Here is a 16,872-nt window from a genome sequence, read left to right as displayed (position 1 = left end):
TCTTGAATGTGCTGAGAAAACACATACATATTTTTTTATCAAGGCAAGTCAGTTAAGAACAAATTCTTATTTTCAATGAGGTCCTAGGAACAGTGGGTTAACTGCCTGTTCAGGGGCAGAACAGATTTGTACCTTGTCAGCTTGGGGGTTTTGAACTTGCAACCTTCCAATTACTAGTCCAACACTCTAACCACTAGGGTATAGGACATGACGTATCTCAGGACATCGAATGAGTCCATATTTCGGCCATAGGCAATGGCCATGTGTGATATTCGGAAGAGTAATCCCAATATCACATCTGTCTAAAAGACACATCTGAATTCAGACTGTCATGATCCACAAAACTCTAAATATACATTTAGGACATGGCCTGTGTTCTGTAGAATATCAAACACATGTCATGTAAAGATATCCACTGATATGGACCCTTTTATACCCCATGAAATGTGCATTCATGTTTAGCAGTGTTTTATCTCATGTGCAACAGTTCATTTTCTGTTCTGTTACTATTTAACTTATAACTATTTAGTATGTAGGGCTTTCCAACGCTCACGACTCGAAACAATTCACAACCGTTTGATAATCCTAAACGTCAACGTTAGCCTCCATCCACTATGACGTCAATGAGACAGACTGGGTTTATCTGTGGTCAGCTGTGTGTTTAATATGAGTCAGCTCAGAGACGAGAAGAGGAGATCCACTAATCTCTACCTCATCGGAACCATACAATACCAGACAGTAGCCTGTATCACCAGCTATTAGATATATAGTGTATATCTCTTTTAACGAGCTATAAGATATATAGTGTATATCTCTTTTTAACGAGCTATAAGATATATAGTTCTGGTCTAATGTAGTGCACTATATAGGGAGTAGGGTTCCATAGGTCTCTGGTCTAGAGTAGTGCACTATATAGGGAATAGGGTTCCATTTGGAACGGCGTCATCTCAGCTATCTTCACAGAGAGCTACTGACAGCATTACCTTGATGTATATAGCTCTACAGCAGACTCCCACCTGTCCATTGAGACTTAGAAAGAAGTGTTTGCAGTACAATCCTAAAAGGCTGAACAGTACGGGGGTCTATTATGTATTGTTAGCTCCAAACATACTGCATGCCAGCACAGAGAGACAGGGTTTTCTGAGATTCAGTTCTTTAGGCTTTTAGCTATGCACAATAGGAAGCAGTAAGGTCTATAATCATCTCATTTATTTGCTTTGAAAGAGCATAGTATGGTGTGATTTCAGTGCCAACTGAAAGAGGCCCTTCCCGAACAGCAGGGGAGTGTTTGGAGAACACACAGGCATTAACACACACACACACACACACACACACACACACACACACACACACACACACATACATACATACATGTTGGAGAGAGTCAGTACCTGCTGTAATTAATAACCGAGCCGCCCAGGCCGTCTTAGTGTCAGCTAGCAACCTACAGGGCTCTTTTCTCGGCTAGCGTGTTAAGGTGGAACTAGTGTCAAATGCACATTTGTTGGCAATTTTGACTTGTTAAAGCAAGCGTCTTATATACCAGCTCCTTTGCGCTCAGATGGGAGGCGGAAATATTCTAGGTGTGTCCTTAAAAACTGTGATCCAAAATTATAATTTCAGCAACCGGCTCTCACAGTCTCATGTCAGAATTAGACGTTCGTCCATGTTTCTCAAATTTTGAAGTTGTTGCAAACGTCACATTTTGAAGGTTAGCGTTCAGTTTAGGCATCAACTCTGAATGGTTAAGGTAAGAGTTAAGGTTCGGAATAGACTTAAAACAAAAATCTCAAAAAACATATTTCTATCACTTGATTTAAAAACTTGCAACCTTTGGAATCAGAGGCAGATGCTTACACCCATCTGCCATCACCGTCCACAATGACCTAGCACTAGCAAGAAACCCAAACCTACTTGAAGGTAATAGAGCTCACTGTTGCCCCCTAGTGGCCGGTTTCCACGTAATCTCCTGACGTACTCAGACATGGATGGACGTTGAATCCTGACGTGTATCACGGGGGGACCTGGCTGAACTTCAGACAGCGATGGAAGGGATATTTAAGACCAAACAGCAGGAATGCAGCCTATTTAGCTGTGCCGCACACTGCCCATATGAGCATTGAACAAGAGAAATGTGCTTTTCGTATACTTCCTATTCATAAACATAATAAACACGTTTTTTGTCCTCCATTCCATAACCAACCTCCTCTCAATTAAGGATGATTTTTTTGGGGTCCAGCCCAAAACAACAACAAAGTAATCAAGACTGCCGATAAAGGGTTTGGCTCGTGAGACAGATTGTAAATCTGAATCAAATCAAATCAAATCAAATCAAATCAAATCAAATTGTATTTGTCACATACACATGGTTAGCAGATGTTAATGCGAGTGTAGCGAAATGCTTGTGCTTCTAGTTCCGACAATGCAGTAATAAAAAGCAAGTAATCTAACTAACAATTCCAAAAAAAAACTACTGTCTTATACACAGTGTAAGGGGATAAAGAATATGTACATAAGGATATATGAATGAGTGATGAATCACCAAAGCTTTATTTAAAATATCAAGTTAGAGAGGAGTAAAACAGTGAGCTGACATTCTCTTTATATCTACTGTATGTATTGTATGTATTGTAGGTATATAAAACCCCCTCCACACTCTAAAAAGAAAAGGTTCCTGGGGCTCTTCAAATTGAAATTGTGGGGGAACCCCTATACGTTCCTCTAAAAACCCTTTCCTCTAAGGACTAGGGTCTATTTCCCTGGATTTCCGCCTGACTGATGTGCCTAAAGTAAACTGCCTGTTACTCAGGCCCAGAAGCTGGGATATGCATATAATTGGTAGCATTGGATAGACAACACTTTGAAGTTTGTATTCATGTTAAGATAATGTATGACACTATAACACAATTGATATGGTAGGCAAAAATCCAAGGAAAAACCAACCAGAATATACTTTTTTTTGGTTTAGCTCTTATAATGGGAAGCTATGGGTCCTATGCAAATATATCTCCCAGATTGCAATTCCTATGTATTCCACTAGATGTCAACAGTCTTTGAACAAGGTTTCAGGCTTGTTTCTTCCAAAACGAGGAAGAATTTGGAGATCTGGTACAAAGAGTCAAAGTGGAAAATCAGTTTGATCGCACATGACACATTTTCTATTGAACATACTTCTTTCCTTATTAAATATTATAGTTTATTTAGAATGTAGGGTAACTGAGGATTTAATAGAAACGTAATTTGACTTGTTTGAACAAAGTTTAGCGGTAGCTTTTTGGATTCCTTTGTCTGCATGTTGAACGAGTGGATTACTGAAATTGATGGCGCCAACTAAATAGACTATTTTGGGATATAAAGAAGGATTTTATCTAACAAAACAAACATTCATGTTGTAGCTGGGACCCTTGGGATTGCAAACAGAGGAAGATTTTCAAAAGTAAGTGATGTATTTAATCGCTATTTGTGATTTTATGAAGCCTGTGCTGGTTGAAAAATATGTTGATGTGGGGCGCCGTCCTCAAACAATCGCATGGTATGCTTTCCCTGTAAAGCCTATTATAAATTGGACAATGCAGTTAGATAAACAAGAATTTAAGCTTTTAAATGATATAAAATCTTGTTAAAAAATGTTTAATATTACGATTATTTGTTTGAATTAAAAGGGGGTCTTCAAAGAACATTTTGAATGAACCTTTTGGGGTTAATTTTGTAACAACCCATCCTCCCCTTTTATTAATATTATTATTAATAATATGCATAACAATAACAACAATAACACAATATTTTAGAGTTCTCAGGGTTTATTATGATTTTAGTGACAAAGCAGAATTGTTAAAATCCAAATAAGTCCAATGGGTATATCCTCTGGCATGTTGATGTTACTGTGTTGATGTTACTGTGTTGATGTTACTGTGTTGATCCTCTGGCATGTTGATGTTACTGTGTTGATGTTACTGTGTTGATCCTCTGGCATGTTGATGTTACTGTGTTGATGTTACTGTGTTGATGTTACTGTGTTGATGTTACTGTGTTGATCCTCTGGCATGTTGATGTTACTGTGTTGATGTTACTGTGTTGATGTTACTGTGTTGATCCTCTGGCATGTTGATGTTACTGTGTTGATGTTACTGTGTTGATGTTACTGTGTTGATGTTACTGTGTTGATCCTCTGGCATGTTGATGTTACTGTGTTGATGTTACTGTGTTGATGTTACTGTGTTGATGTTACTGTGTTGATGTTACTGTGTTGATGTTACTGTGTTGATGTTACTGTGTTGATGTTACTGTGTTGATGTTACTGTGTTGATGTTACTGTGTTGATGTTACTGTGTTGATGTTACTGTGTTGATGTTACTGTGTTGATGTTACTGTGCTGATGTTACTGTGTTGATGTTACTGTGTTGATCCTCTGGCATGTTGATGTTACTGTGCTGATGTTACTGTGTTGATGTTACTGTGTTGATGTTACTGTGTTGTGTTGAGCCATAGCTGGAAGGATTTTGCAGTGCGTCGTGATCAAACAGGTTTCCTGTTATATTCATCAGAGGTGAAGAGAGGTTGAAGTCAGTGAATCCCATCAATTGTAATTATAGATAATGACAGATAATTGCACATGACAGTAATCATACCTTGGTTTTTGTTGCGAATGTGAATGGATTAAAAACCCCAGTTTTGATAATGGTTTTCATACACATACCACGTCCATAATGTAGAGGCCTGTGGGGTATTTAATGAAGAGGTCAGGGAGGAGGATGGTACATGTGATCTGTATAACATAACACACCAATACTAATTGACATACCTTTGTATGCCTCCTCGTCTGAATACCTGCAGAAACACACACACACACACACACAAGTGAGCAGTTCAGTCATCTGCAGCCAATACAGCTGGTCTACGATATATAATTACAGCCTACATATAATTACAGCCTACATATAATTACAGCCTACATATAATTACAGCCTACATATAATTACAGCCTACATATAATTACAGCCTACATATAATTACAGCCTACATATAATTACAGCCTACATATTCTTACCTCTTTGTTGATTGATATCCATTGAATTGTGTCCATTTTCAGTTTTTAGAAAGATTTGCACAAATATCAAAAGATTTATGATATCATCATAAAACAATATCCACTTAGATCATACAGGGGACAAACCTTACCTTAAATTGAGATATCTACATTCTTCAGTTAAGTTCCTGCAACTGCTGTCCTTTCAAATTCAAATCAACATTTTTCAGTTAGGCAGTTATGTTTTTCAAGAACCCCCCCAACTAAGGATGTTCCTCAATGAACCACACCTCCTACGGGGATCGTGGAAGAACCTTTTGGGGGGTACATTTTCAGCGCCAAGAACCCTACGGTTCTTCAATAGAACTTTGAGGATCGTAGACGAACCCTTGTTGAACCCCCTGATTTTTAGAGAGGATGAATGTAAGCTACATGTGTCTATGCCCATCATGTAATGAAAGATGAGAACCTTGGTGAATACCGGTTAAGATCGTAGTTATTTATGGGTTTTTTCCCTGTATTACAATGCCTTGCAAAAGTATTCGTTCCCCTTGGCGTTTTTCCCACTTTGTTGCATTACAACCTGTCATTTATATGGGTTGGACACCTGAGCTTGTGGATGTTTGTAGGGGAAGGGTAGGGTGTGTGTGTGTGTGTGTGTGTGTGTGTGTGTTGCTAAGGGATAATGATGTTAGGGACAATACATGATGAATCATATTATCTTTTTCCCAAAATAATAATTGTTTGCCAAAAAAATGTAATTTTGGTAATGCCAGTCTTGTTTATTGTTAACAATCCTTCTTATGAAGTACTCACATTATTACAAATATTTTTTGTTAATAGTGAAAATAAATTAAGATATGCAAGATAATTATAATATATATATATATATATTTTATTCATGTATATAATACAATCGAGGTGAGAGCTTTGGAAATGCTTTTGACTTTTAAAAACTTCATGGGGCTAGGTGTTCCGCTAGCGGGACAACTTCCGGTGAAACTGGAGGGCGCGCAATTCAAATAAATAATCATAAAAATGATGGATGTTAAACATTTATGTACATACAAGTGTCTTATATCGGTTGAAAGCTTAAATTATTGTTAATCTAACTGCACTGTCTGATTTACAGTAGCTATTACAGAGAAAACTTGCCATGTGATTGTTTGAGGACGGCTCCCCACATCAAAATATTTTTCCACCGGCACAGGTTTCATAAATTCACGAATAACAATTAAATATTCACTTACTTTTTAGAAAATCTTTCTCTGATTTGTCATCCAAAGTGTCCCAGCTCTAACATTTAGTGTCGTTTTGTTAGATAAAATCCATCTTTATATCTAAAAAAGTTTGTTTAGTTGGCGACATCGAAGTCAAAATACATTTCTATTTACTCCTCATATACCCTAAAATGTAATCAAACTATAATATTTCTTACGGAAAGAAGTATGTTCAATAGGAAACCGATTTTAGCAAGTGCATCTTGTCTTCATGGGGCGCCCAAACACAAATTTCTAAGACTGTGTCCCTGTACTAAAACTGATATTTCTTATTCGTTTGGGAAGTTACAAGCCTGAAACCTTGAACATTGACTGCTGACACCCTGTGGAAGCCATAATAATTGCATCCTGGGAGCTAGAATTCAGTATGCCCCTATACTTTCCATTGTAAGAGCATGGTCTCTTCCGGTTGGTTTTTCTTTGGATTTTCTCCTACCGTATCTATTGTGTTATATTCTCCTACATTATTTTATATTCTCCAACATTTCTACAAACGTCAAAGTGTTTGCTTTCCAATGGTACCAATTATATGCATATCCTGGCTTCAGAGCCTGAGTAACAGGCAATTTACTTTGGGCATGATGATACCATTACATAACTTGTTGTTATTGTTGACGTTATATTTTCTTTCAGTTGATAAATCACAAATGCCTTCACAGCTAAAGCATGGTAATGAGCATTGTTCTTAGATCATAAACAAGTACATAAATCAACCACCACAGAACCACCAGAGAACAATCACAGAACCATCACAGAACCCTCACAGAACCATCAGAGAAACAACACATCTCTCAAACAAATCAATCAATCATGTGTATTTTTATCAAGCCCTTTTTCATCAGTTATGCCAATACAGATACCCAGACTAAAACCCCAGTGAGCAAGAGGAAAGGAAACACTCCCTGGAAGGAAGAAACCTAGAGAGGAACCAGGCTCCGAAGGGAGGAACCAGGCTTCCCTAACAGAGCTATGGGCTAAGTGCTAACAGCTTACCTGCATGTCATGTTTGATACCAAAAAAATAATTCTAAAAATCCTAATCAGAACGTTATTGTCATGGAACACTTGGTGCCAACTTGGAGGAACATTGTCATGGAACACTTGGTGCCAACTTGGAGGATAGTTTGCCCAATATTGATGTCTATGTGTTTGGAGTTGGAAATATTTATGAGAGAGAGAGAGAGAGAGAGAGAGAGAGAGAGAGAGAGAGAGAGAGAGAGAGAGAGAGAGAGAGAGAGAGAGAGAGAGAGAGAGAGAGAGAGAGAGAGAGAGAGAGAGACAGAAGAGACAGAGAGAGAGAGAGAGAGACAGAGAGAGAGAGAGAGAGAGAGAGAGAGAGAGAGATAGAGAGAGAGAGAGACAGAGAGAGAGAGAGACAGAGAGAGAGAGAGAGAGAGACAGAGAGAGAGAGAGAGAGAGAGAAGAATAAAATGACAACAACAAATGGAACATGAAGTTTCAGTGAGTTTGGGGTTCTAATAACAGCATGACACAGCCACACACACACACACACACACACACACACACACACACACACACACACACACACACACACACACACACACACACACAGCCACAGAATTCTGCTTACATGGTGATGACTACATCACATTCTGTGAAAGATGACCTTTCCACTCTCTACTTCCTTGCTTTCTTTGCTCTACTTGTGTTTCCTTCATGTTTCTCTCTCCAGTCTAATGAACTGGTCACTGCACAGCAGTACTCATAGTACTCCGACCAGGAAGATACAGAAAAACACCTCTCTTTCTCTTCTCACCACACTCATTTTCAATTCCCTGTTGCCTCTATTCAATCTGTCCATCTCTTCGTCTCTCCATCCCTCCTTCCATTTCTCCATCCTGGTACTTAAAGAACAAACCGCCCTCCTGGGACAGACACATACACATAGAATAGCAGGCAGGCAGGCAGGCAGGCAGGCAGGTAGGCAGGCAGGCAGGCAGGCAGGCAGGCAGGCAGGCAGGCAGGCAGGCAGGCAGACAGACAGACAGACAGACAGACAGACAGACAGACAGACAGACAGACAGACAGACAGACAGACAGACAGACAGACAGACAGACAGACAGACAGACAGACAGACAGACAGACAGACAGACAGACAGACCACACATCAAACATCTGTTCCTGGGTCTAACTGGGTCACCAACATCTGCTGATCCTATAGAGAGAAAGGGATGGAGGACAGAGGGAGGAGAGAAAGAGGGAGAGAAAGGGAGAGGGAGGAAAGAGGGAGAGAGAGGGAGGAAAGAGGGAGAGAGAGGAGGGAAAGAAGGAGGGAGAGAGAGAGGAAAGCGGGAGGAGAGAGGAGGGAAAAAGAGAGGAGGGAGAGAGAAGGAGGGAGTAAGGAGAGAGGAAGGAGAGAGGGGGAGATAGGGAGGAGAGAGGAAAGGAATAGAAGGCTAGAAGTGAGAAAGAGGGAAGGGGGAAAGAGGAATAGAATAGAAGGCTAGAGGTGAGAAAGAGGGAAGGGGGGAAAGAGGAATAGAATAGAAGGCTAGAGGTGAGAAAGAGGGAAGGGGGAAAGAGGAATAGAATAGAAGGCTATTCTCCGTAATAAAGGAAAACACCCCCAAACCCTCTTTTGGTATTTGTTGTATTAGTCAATTCTTGATATCGTCCCAAATGTTTGTATGTCAGCAATCAAGTTGTCAAGATACAATATGTCGAAGCTCATTCACTGCCTTTCTATACAATTTAAATAACATTAAAAAGTAGTTTGAAGAACATCAAAAACAACTCAAAATGACCCCAGCCATTATCCCCTTGGCTGCTGAGGCTTCACTCCACTCAGTCCATCTACAAACACAGAACCTATTAGCCCTGAAAGAGGGGAAATATGAGATATGAATCACACTGACGCGTAGCATCAGGGTCTGTTCATCAGTTGTAATGATGAATTGCATAAAATGATCGACTCTTTACATCGATATCTACATGATGTTTCCCATTTGTATTTCAACAAGGCATTACTAATCAATCTGCACAAACAGACAGCAATGGAGCACACAGATGTTCGTATTATCAGATTCACATTAATTATTAGAATATTACTTATGATTCTATATTAATATCAGTATTATAGTGGTTTTATATATATATATAGTAACAGTGATATAGTGGTATTATATATAATATCAGTAATATAGTGGTATTATATATATATATATAGTATCAGTATTATAGTGGTATTATATATATATATATATATATATATATAGTAACAGTGATATAGTGGTATTATATATATATATATATATATATATATATATATATATAGTATCAGTAATATAGTTGTATTATATATATATATATAGTATCAGTGATATAGTGGTATTATATATAATATCAGTAATATACTGGTATTATATATATATATATAGTGGGATTATATATATACTATCAGTATTATAGTGGTATTATATATATATATATATATATATATATATATATATATATATATAGTAACAGTGATATAGTGGTATTATATATAATATCAGTAATATACTGGTATTATATATATATATATAGTGGGATTATATATATACTATCAGTATTATAGTGGTATTATATATATATATATATATATATATATAGTAACAGTGATATAGTGGTATTATATATAATATCAGTAATATAGTGGTATTATATATATATATAGTATCAGTATTATAGTGGTATTATATATATATATATATATATATAGTAACAGTGATATAGTGGTATTATATATATATAGTATCAGTATTATAGTGGTATTATATATATAGTATCAGTATTATAGTGGTATTATATATATATATAGTAACAGTGATATAGTGGTATTATATATATATATATATATATATATATATATATATATATATAGTATCAGTAATATAGTTGTATTATATATATATATATATATATATAGTAACAGTGATATAGTGGTATTATATATATAGTATCAGTATTATAGTGGTATTATATATATATATATATATATATATATATATAGTAACAGTGATATAGTGTTATTATATATAATATCAGTAATATAGTGGTATTATATATATATATATAGTATCAGTATTATAGTGGTATTATATATATATATATATATATATAGTAACAGTGATATAGTGGTATTATATATAATATCAGTAATATAGTGGTATTATATATATATATATATAGTATCAGTATTATAGTGGTATTATATATATATATAGTATCAGTGATATAGTGGTATTATATATATATATATATATATATATATATATATATATAAAATATATAGTATCAGTGATATAGTGATATTATATATATATATAAAATATCAGTGATATAGTGGTATTTTATATATATATATATATATATAGTATCAGTGATATAGTGATAATATATATGTATAAAATCAGTGATATAGTGTTATTATATATAATATCTGTAATATATATATAGAATAGTGGTATTATATATTTATATATACTACAGTGATATAGTGGTATTATATATATATATATATAAATATATAAATATGTATATATATATAGTATCAGTGATATAGTGATATTATATATATAAAATATCAGTGATATAGTGGTATTATATAATATCCCTATATCACTGATATTATATATAATATCCCTATATCACTGATGCTATATATATGTATATATAATACCACTATAATACTGATACGATATATATATATATCGATATATCGATGCATTAGCATCGAAAAGCCCCGTGATATGCAGCTGTTCAGGGAAGCTAGAAACCATTATACACAGGCAGTTAGAATAGCCAAGGCTAGCTTTTTCAAGCAGAAATTTGCTTCCTGCAACACTAACTCAAAAAGTTCTGGGACACTGCAAAGTCCATGGAGAATAAGAACACCTCCTCCCAGCTCCCCACTGCACTGAAGATAGGAAACACTGTCACCACTGATAAATCCACCATAATTGAGAATTTCAATAAGCATTTTTCTACGGCTGGCCATGCTTTCCACCTGGCTACTCCTACCCCGGTCAACAGCACTGCACCCCCAACAGCAACTCGCCCAAGCCTTCCCCATTTCTCCTTCTCCCAAATCCATTCAGCTGATGTTCTGAAAGAGCTGCAAAATCTGGACCCCTACAAATCAGCCGGGCTAGACAATCTGGACCCTTTCTTTCTAAAATTATCTGCCGAAATTGTTGCCACCCCTATTACTAGCCTGTTCAACCTCCCTTTCGTGTCGTCTGAGATTCCCAAAGATTGGAAAGCAGCTGCGGTCATCCCCCTCTTCAAAGGGGGGGACACTCTTGACCCAAACTGCTACAGACCTATATCTATCCTACCGTGCCTTTCTAAGGTCTTCGAAAGCCAAGTCAACAAACAGATTACCGACCATTTCGAATCTCACCATACCTTCTCTGCTATGCAATCTGGTTTCAGAGCTGGTCATGGGTGCACCTCAGCCACGCTCAAGGTCCTAAACGATATCTTAACCACCATCGATAAGAAACATTACTGTGCAGCCGTATTCATTGATCTGGCCAAGGCTTTCGACTCTGTCAATCATCACATCCTCATCGGCAGACTCGACAGCCTTGGTTTCTCAAATGATTGCCTCGCCTGGTTCACCAACTACTTCTCTGATAGAGTTCAGTGTGTCAAATCGGAGGGTCTGCTGTCCGGACCTCTGGCAGTCTCTATGGGGGTGCCACAGGGTTCAATTCTTGGACCGACTCTCTTCTCTGTATACATCAATGACGTCGCTCTTGCTGCTGGTGAGTCTCTGATCCACCTCTCGACACAATTCTGTATACTTCCGGCCCTTCTTTGGACACTGTGTTAACAACCCTCCAGGCAAGCTTCAATGCCATACAACTCTCCTTCCGTGGCCTCCAATTGCTCTTAAATACAAGTAAAACTAAATGCATGCTCTTCAACCGATCGCTACCTGCACCTACCCGCCTGTCCAACATCACTACTCTGGACGGCTCTGACTTAGAATACGTGGACAACTACAAATACTTAGGTGTCTGGTTAGACTGTAAACTCTCCTTCCAGACCCATATCAAACATCTCCAATCCAAAGTTAAATCTAGAATTGGCTTCCTATTTCACAACAAAGCATCCTTCACTCATGCTGCCAAACATACCCTTGTAAAACTGACCATCCTACCAATCCTCGACTTTGGCGATGTCATTTACAAAATAGCCTCCAATACCCTACTCAACAAATTGGATGCAGTCTATCACAGTGCAATCCGTTTTGTCACCAAAGCCCCATATACTACCCACCATTGCGACCTGTACGCTCTCGTTGGCTGGCCCTCGCTTCATACTCGTCGCCAAACCCACTGGCTCCATGTCATCTACAAGACCCTGCTAGGTAGAGTCCCCCCTTATCTCACCTCGCTGGTCACCATAGCATTCCCACCTGTAGCACACGCTCCAGCAGGTATATCTCTCTAGTCACCCCCAAAACCAATTCTTTCTTTGGCCGCCTCTCCTTCCAGTTCTCTGCTGCCAATGACTGGAACGAACTACAAAAATCTCTGAAACTGGAAACACTTATCTCCCTCACTGGCTTTAAGCACCAACTGTCAGAGCAGCTCACAGATTACTGCACTTGTAACATAGCCCACCTATAATTTAGCCCAAACAACTACCTCTTTCCCAACTGTATTTAATTTTAATTTATTTATTTATTTTGCTCCTTTGCACCCCATTATTTTTATTTCTACTTTGCACATTCTTCCATTGCAAAACTACCATTCCAGTGTTTTACTTGCTATATTGTATTTACTTTGCCACCATGGCCTTTTTGCCTTTACCTCCCTTCTCACCTCATTTGCTCACGTTGTATATAGACTTGTTTCTACTGTATTATTGACTGTATGTTTGTTTTACTCCATGTGTAACTCTGTGTCGTTGTCTGTGTCGAACTGCTATGCTTTATCTTGGCCAGGTCGCAATTGTAAATGAGAACTTGTTCTCAACTTGCCTACCTGGTTAAATAAAGGTGAAATAAATAAATAAATAAAAAAAATATATAATACCACTATAATACTGATATTATGTCACGTCTAATCAAGGTGGGTGGAATCAGGCGCAGAGAGCAGATAGCGATATAAAGTTTATTCTCCGGTGAACAAAACAAACACGGTCAACCCAAACACACACAGGGTGAAATTATCCAAAACACAGGATAACAGACTAACCGGAGAATAAGAAACACAATAACACCGACAGACCAAAATGAATGACAAAATAAACAATCCCGCACAAAACAAGGGTGGGACAACCTACATTATATACAGACACGAATTAACTAAACAACACACAGGTGAAACCAATCAGACAAAACCAACAGATACACGAAAAGGGATCGGTAGTGGCTAGTAGGACGGTGACGACGACCGCCGAGCACCGCCTGAACGGGCAGGAGAGCCAACCTCGGTGGAAGTCGTGACATATTATATATATATATAATTATAATACCATTATATATACTGATATTATATATATAATTATATATATATATATATATCAGTGATCAGTGATATAGTGGTATTATATATATATAATATCAGTGATATCGTGGTATTATATATATATAGTATCAGTATTATAGTGGTATTATATATATAGTATCAGTGATATAGGGATATTATATATATAAAATATCAGTGATATAGTGGTATTATATAATATCCCTATATCACTGATATTATATATAATATCCCTATATCACTGATGCTATATATATGTATATATAATACCACTATAATACTGATACTATATATATATATATCGATATATCGATGCATTAGCATCGAAAAGCCCCCGTGATATGCAGCTGTTCAGGGAAGCTAGAAACCATTATACACAGGCAGTTAGAATAGCCAAGGCTAGCTTTTTCAAGCAGAAATTTGCTTCCTGCAACACTAACTCAAAAAAGTTCTGGGACACTGCAAAGTCCATGGAGAATAAGAACACCTCCTCCCAGCTGCCCACTGCACTGAAGATAGGAAACACTGTCACCACTGATAAATCCACCATAATTGAGAATTTCAATAAGCATTTTTCTACGGCTGGCCATGCTTTCCACCTGGCTACTCCTACCCCGGTCAACAGCACTGCACCCCCAACAGCAACTCGCCCAAGCCTTCCCCATTTCTCCTTCTCCCAAATCCATTCAGCTGATGTTCTGAAAGAGCTGCAAAATCTGGACCCCTACAAATCAGCCGGGCTAGACAATCTGGACCCTTTCTTTCTAAAATTATCTGCCGAAATTGTTGCCACCCCTATTACTAGCCTGTTCAACCTCCCTTTCGTGTCGTCTGAGATTCCCAAAGATTGGAAAGCAGCTGCGGTCATCCCCCTCTTCAAAGGGGGGGACACTCTTGACCCAAACTGCTACAGACCTATATCTATCCTACCGTGCCTTTCTAAGGTCTTCGAAAGCCAAGTCAACAAACAGATTACCGACCATTTCGAATCTCACCATACCTTCTCTGCTATGCAATCTGGTTTCAGAGCTGGTCATGGGTGCACCTCAGCCACGCTCAAGGTCCTAAACGATATCTTAACCACCATCGATAAGAAACATTACTGTGCAGCCGTATTCATTGATCTGGCCAAGGCTTTCGACTCTGTCAATCATCACATCCTCATCGGCAGACTCGACAGCCTTGGTTTCTCAAATGATTGCCTCGCCTGGTTCACCAACTACTTCTCTGATAGAGTTCAGTGTGTCAAATCGGAGGGTCTGCTGTCCGGACCTCTGGCAGTCTCTATGGGGGTGCCACAGGGTTCAATTCTTGGACCGACTCTCTTCTCTGTATACATCAATGACGTCGCTCTTGCTGCTGGTGAGTCTCTGATCCACCTCTCGACACAATTCTGTATACTTCCGGCCCTTCTTTGGACACTGTGTTAACAACCCTCCAGGCAAGCTTCAATGCCATACAACTCTCCTTCCGTGGCCTCCAATTGCTCTTAAATACAAGTAAAACTAAATGCATGCTCTTCAACCGATCGCTACCTGCACCTACCCGCCTGTCCAACATCACTACTCTGGACGGCTCTGACTTAGAATACGTGGACAACTACAAATACTTAGGTGTCTGGTTAGACTGTAAACTCTCCTTCCAGACCCATATCAAACATCTCCAATCCAAAGTTAAATCTAGAATTGGCTTCCTATTTCGCAACAAAGCATCCTTCACTCATGCTGCCAAACATACCCTTGTAAAACTGACCATCCTACCAATCCTCGACTTTGGCGATGTCATTTACAAAATAGCCTCCAATACCCTACTCAACAAATTGGATGCAGTCTATCACAGTGCAATCCGTTTTGTCACCAAAGCCCCATATACTACCCACCATTGCGACCTGTACGCTCTCGTTGGCTGGCCCTCGCTTCATACTCGTCGCCAAACCCACTGGCTCCATGTCATCTACAAGACCCTGCTAGGTAGAGTCCCCCCTTATCTCACCTCGCTGGTCACCATAGCATTCCCACCTGTAGCACACGCTCCAGCAGGTATATCTCTCTAGTCACCCCCAAAACCAATTCTTTCTTTGGCCGCCTCTCCTTCCAGTTCTCTGCTGCCAATGACTGGAACGAACTACAAAAATCTCTGAAACTGGAAACACTTATCTCCCTCACTGGCTTTAAGCACCAACTGTCAGAGCAGCTCACAGATTACTGCACTTGTAACATAGCCCACCTATAATTTAGCCCAAACAACTACCTCTTTCCCAACTGTATTTAATTTTTATTTATTTATTTATTTTGCTCCTTTGCACCCCATTATTTTTATTTCTACTTTGCACATTCTTCCATTGCAAAACTACCATTCCAGTGTTTTACTTGCTATATTGTATTTACTTTGCCACCATGGCCTTTTTTGCCTTTACCTCCCTTCTCACCTCATTTGCTCACGTTGTATATAGACTTGTTTCTACTGTATTATTGACTGTATGTTTGTTTTACTCCATGTGTAACTCTGTGTCGTTGTCTGTGTCGAACTGCTATGCTTTATCTTGGCCAGGTCGCAATTGTAAATGAGAACTTGTTCTCAACTTGCCTACCTGGTTAAATAAAGGTGAAATAAATAAATAAATAAAAAAAATATATAATACCACTATAATACTGATATTATGTCACGTCTAATCAAGGTGGGTGGAATCAGGCGCAGAGAGCAGATAGCGATATAAAGTTGATTCTCCGGTGAACAAAACAAACACGGTGAACCCAAACACACACAGGGGGAAATTATCCAAACACAGGATAACAGACTAACCGGAGAATAAGAAACACAATAACACCGACAGACCAAAATGAATGACAAAATAAACAATCCCGCACAAAACAAGGGTGGGACAACCTACATTATATACAGACACTAATTAACTAAACAACACACAGGTGAAACCAATCAGACAAAACCAACAGATACACGAAAAGGGATCGGTAGTGGCTAGTAGGACGGTGACGACGACCGCCGAGCACCGCCTGAACGGGCAGGAGAGCCAACCTCGGCGGAAGTCGTGACATATTATATA

General features: G+C 38.5%; 1 protein-coding gene across 1 annotated transcript in view; it reads right to left on the bottom strand.

Moving 5' to 3' along the window:
- The window catches only part of LOC112264301 (hippocalcin), a 90,852-nt gene that overhangs the window by 29,580 nt on the left and 44,400 nt on the right, over positions 1-16,872 (bottom strand). Inside the window, 1 exon segment of the mRNA XM_042295096.1 lies at positions 4,802-4,827. The gene's annotated coding sequence lies outside the window, so the exon portion shown is untranslated.

This window comes from Oncorhynchus tshawytscha, linkage group LG13 (assembly GCF_018296145.1).
Source record: "Oncorhynchus tshawytscha isolate Ot180627B linkage group LG13, Otsh_v2.0, whole genome shotgun sequence".
Lineage (NCBI taxonomy): Eukaryota > Metazoa > Chordata > Actinopteri > Salmoniformes > Salmonidae > Oncorhynchus > Oncorhynchus tshawytscha.
The sequence above is the reverse complement of the archived record's forward strand: the minus strand, read 5'-3'. Positions and strand labels throughout refer to the sequence as shown.